This window comes from Herpailurus yagouaroundi, unplaced genomic scaffold, assembly GCF_014898765.1.
Source record: "Herpailurus yagouaroundi ecotype Mexico unplaced genomic scaffold, PumYag 67793, whole genome shotgun sequence".
Taxonomy (NCBI): Eukaryota; Metazoa; Chordata; class Mammalia; order Carnivora; family Felidae; genus Herpailurus; species Herpailurus yagouaroundi.
In genome coordinates this window covers 6,774,797-6,779,749 of record NW_024420586.1, presented here as the reverse complement: position 1 = coordinate 6,779,749, position 4,953 = coordinate 6,774,797, and positions in this window count along the sequence as shown.

Genomic DNA, 4,953 nt, shown 5'->3' with positions numbered 1-4,953 from the left:
GGTGTGGGGGGGGGGGGGGGGGGGGGGAGACGGTTGGGGAGCACTATCTTCCCTAGGTGACAGGGGCTGAGGAGAAGAGTGCTGGTGGACGGCTCTCTGGGAGTGTGGGGGTGGGGGCGGGGCACAGAAAGGAGGAGATTGAAGAGTCTCCTCCTCCCGTCTACCGCGTAACGGAGTTCGCTGCAGGATTGTGAGATGGAGTCCTAATGGGAAAAGAGGGACCAAGTAGGTACCGGCCAATTAAATTGGGGAATTTGCTCAGTTTAAGATCCTTGCCCTTTACAATACCTTGGGATAGTATAATACCCACCTGGGATTCTGTACTAGTCAAACTTGAACATAGGCATGATCACCTGGGTGTCTTGTTAAAACGCAGATTCTTATTCAGTGAAGTCTAGAGTGAGGCCCGAGAGTCTGCATGTCTGAGGAAGTGGCCCATAAGCCATCATAATGCTGCAGGTCTCCGGACCACACTTGCTTGGAGAAGAAAGCCTCTAGGGCAGTTGCAATGCTTACATGGCAACCACAGTGTTCCTTTCTGAGACTGGGGCGGGCAAGGCAGCGAAAGGACTGACGAACACTTTTAAGGTCGCCACCCCTCCCTCTCCCCACTCATCGACCTTTCCCATACACCACCTGTAGCCTCCATTCTAGAGAGCCTTAACCCACTCCACAGCGCTTCCCACACGCTTTTGTAATGTAAACTTTAAGAGGATAAAGCAAACACAGAAGAATAAATAGGTAGAGCAGCCTGGGCCCTGGGGAACTGTGTCTTCATTTAATTTGGAGAGAAAAACACAAATGAAGATGAAGGAAACTGCATGACAAATATGTCACCGCATATTCGGTGACATGAGAGCAAAACGAATGCGAGCCAAACTCGGGTCACAGGTGAGGTTGATGGGGACTGACAGACTGCAAAGGGCCGTCTGTCTGTATTTGTAAGGAAGGAGCATTATATTGAACTTCTCAATCCAAGGTTAGCACAGATCTGGTTCCAGTGTGTGTGCAAGTCTTACGTGGTTTTCCTGCTGGTAACTCACCCAGGTTACCCCCCTGTGTGCCACTTCTCTCTTCTTCCTGCCCCTTCCCCGCCTGCTCCAGTCCAGAGCTAAGTGAGGACCAGCAGTGAGGGGGAAATACATTCTTCTCTTCTCATAACCAGTGATCTATATTTTCAACACCTACCACAGTCCTTTAGCTGACCCATTTAAATAAAGAACTAGACCTCAAGCGGACTGGGAGGGGCACAATTAACAAATTTAATTGCTTCTAGCAAAGTTTAGAAGTAAAAGTCCTGGACTGTAGGCTCAAATCCTAGATTTGAGTCTAATTTCTACTCCTAACTAGCCATAATTACCCGAGAGAATCACTTTGATTTCTCTTGGCCTCAGTTTCCATGTCTGTAAAATGACACATTTCCAAGGTCCACTCCAGATCCACGGGGTACAAAACTCAAGTCTCTTAATTGCAAGGCTTCTGCCAGTTTGTTACTCTACACAGATGAACATTTGACCATTTAAATGTTATTGCAACAGATGATTTCAAACACTTTCTCTTCAGACGCAGGAAGGGAAGTATTTGTTTGAATCCGAGGTGAAGCATTGTCTATTCCTGGATCTCACAGAGCCGACTGTGGGCCTCGCTGTTTGTTGCCATGGGATCCTCTTTGTGCGAACTCTCTTGAACTGTGTGGGAACATTTTCCTGTTGCCTCCCTTCACTTCTCTCTCTAACTCTTCTGAAGATAGGTGTCAGAACAAAACGTAGCTGCATTATTGCCAATTAAGACTAACAGCAGCTGCAAGGTGCATCTAATTAAGAATTTTAATTACTTCACCAAATTCTCATTTGCAGATGTTTAGAGCATTAAACAATGCATTGTGATTTTATTTTCAAATCTGAAAAAGTTGACCTCCCTCCAAAGTGGGGTTGGGCGGGGGGGGGGGGGACTAGAAAACTACACAACTCACTGATGGGTGTAAAAGAGGCTTTGACAAGGGAACTATATACCTGGGCACATTGTTTGAGAATAAATGACCTGAGATTCAGGGTGAAAAAATAGTGCCCATATTCATAACAATGAGTTTTTTATTAAGAAAAAGGCCAACATGTCTGAAGATACTGAAAAAAATTAGTAATCGTCTATTCAAGCAGAATCCTTGCACGTTACAAAGTTCTTCTCAAATATCCTGTTCTTTTTCTTTTCCAGAATCTGGATAGTTAACAGTAAGTTTGGTGCTGCAGTGTGGGGATTGTAGGCTATAATCCAAAGCATTATGGGGTTTGTAGTAAAAACTGGCTGCAGATCAATTCCATGCTTCTAGCTTTTCTCAACTGAAGGAACTGCTGTTTTGTTTTCTACTAATAAAAAAGAAGAATGTCAAGATATTCTAAATAAGAGATTCATTTTAATGAAACAAAGTTGGTATTACCGGGAATATGAAATTTGAGTTTACCTACAATAATATTCTGACTGAGGAGATGGAGAATGCAATAACATCTACTTTATAAGCCACAAATAACCCGAGCGAGCTATTTCCTAACATTACTATCCTATAGCTGAGGTTTCAAAAATCACTTTCATTGTTTTATTAGTAAAAAGTGAGAAACTACCAGGTTTTGCATTTACAAAAGAGAATTGTGAAAACAGGAAATGAACTCAAATTCTTACTGAGTCTGCCTTTAACCATTGGTAGCCTATAATTAATTTTCCACATTTCACGTCATCCCTCAGTGACGTGAGCAAGAGTTTTATTTAATCTACCTTTTTAGGTGTTTTGTTATATAAAAAAATACTATGGATATTCAAGGTAGCTCCTCTTTTTAATGAAATTAAATTTAATGAAATTAAGGCTAGAATACCTGGAAAATAGGTCTAACATGGGATATTTCATTGTTTAGATTTAATTAATTATGCAAATGTATAAATTAAGGAGTTATAATTCCATTCATCTTTTGTATGCAGATGATTCTGTGTGGGTAAATACATACTTTATAGAGATTTGGATTTAACTCCGTTGGCAATTTATTTCAAAGTTCATTAAACATTTTCTGTATGAGATAAATTCAAAGTCTAGCTCCCCAGTAATGTGCTATGAAATCAGCCCCCCTTTTGTTAAAAGGCTAAAATATTTCCCTTGAAAGATTTTTTTCTCTGTGAAAGTCCCTATTATCATGCTAAGTTACTTGGAAAGTATTTTGTACATAAGGTTGCTTACTTTTCTCTTTCTCTCCTTACAGAGGACTCCATCCACAAAAAGACAATGCTTAAGCAAACTATTATTACAGACATGAATAAATGCAAAGCCAAGCACCCTTCGTTTTCAGGCCTTTTTCCAGCAACATTCATTTGAACCCACCACCACATACGTACAAAGACTTGAGCATTTCAGCGAAATTCTACCATAAAGTTCAGAAATAATAAAGAATGCTATGAAAAAGCAAACAGCAATGGGAAAGAAAAATGCCATGCCTGCTTTTCTCTCAGATTTCTAAGTTTCCAATCATAAAAATATACAAATATATATTTTCTTGAATGCACTTTACATTATTGTTCATACTGTGAATATTTCTTTTATGGTCATAAAAATAAAAGCAATGCCCCAAATGAAACACTATGTACATAAGTGATGCAAATGCATCCCCGGTGGAAAGCCGGCTGGCTGCCGGTGGGAGGGTATATTTATACAGTGCCTTTCATTTGGAAGGTTCCCAAAATGATTTGCAAACTGTATATAGAGGAACTGCTCACCATGGAAATTCACCCACTTTCAGAAGGGAGTGCAGAAGTCATTCCATGCTGACAAGTAGTTTAAATAAAACCACAGAGCAATATTTCAGGTGGGTGAAATTGTCATTGAGGGAACGTGCACTGAAATCCCACTATGTGACGGGCATGGTTGGAGGTCCCGAGGATATCACTGTGGACGTATCTAGGCGAGTTTGCTGCTCTCCTAAAGTTTGTTTTAATGAAATCTGATGAGAACTCAGGAGTTAAAAGTCCTATTTCTTGGTGAATTTCTGATCTCTGCATATGGTTCTACTGAAACAGACCACTTGCTCCTTTTTATATGTATTTATATTAGGCGTCATGATATCCGGGACACGCGGCCTGTGGCAGTGTATTCTCCTTCATATCGGTCACACACACACACACACACACACACACAAATGGCTTCAGATGTTATGGTCAAAGTAGGTAAAACGACAATAACATTTCCTGCATTGAATGATTTGGAAGAGGCAGGGCAGAATGAAGTCTTCCGGATTTGGGAAATTAAATGAAAATGGTATTACTATACACACATGGAAGACCGCTTCCACTGAAATGATTCAGGGCACTTCGTGGTAATTAAGGCATATAAAATAGCTTAGTGAAGGAGGAGAGCAGTAGCAGCTAATGTTTCAGAGTATAAAGTATGGAATCGAATACCAGTGTATCCTAAATTTACTAGATTTATAATGGCTTTCAAATGGAAATAGAACAGGAGAAAAGGGTAAAGCAGGCACTGTCAAAGTTCAGGCCAGACCCCTCAGGTTGCATCTCTGTATGCTCAAAGCCATCTCTCTCTTCTCTGTGCTTTGCCTTTAAAGGCCAGCAGTGGGAACCTCTTGAACCACTGTTCTTGGGCTCCTGGTACTGCTTGACTTGCTTGTAATGAGGGTTGGAAGGGCCTGGAGTTTACAACCCTCCTCCACCTTAGCCAATGACTGACTGATAGGGGAGTGTGAACCCCTTGCTCTTTTGACTATAGTTCAGAAAAACTCTCAGGCATAATTTACACTCTGAAGGTCCCCTGTGAAATCAGGCTGAAGCTGGGACTTTGCCTGTAATCACACCCTTGCTTGGTGTCTGGGAACCCAAGACAGAGGGTAACAAGAAATAATCATACAGGTCCCATCTCTAGCTTTTAAATAGTCAACCTGTGTGAGTGGAAGCAGATAATCCGTT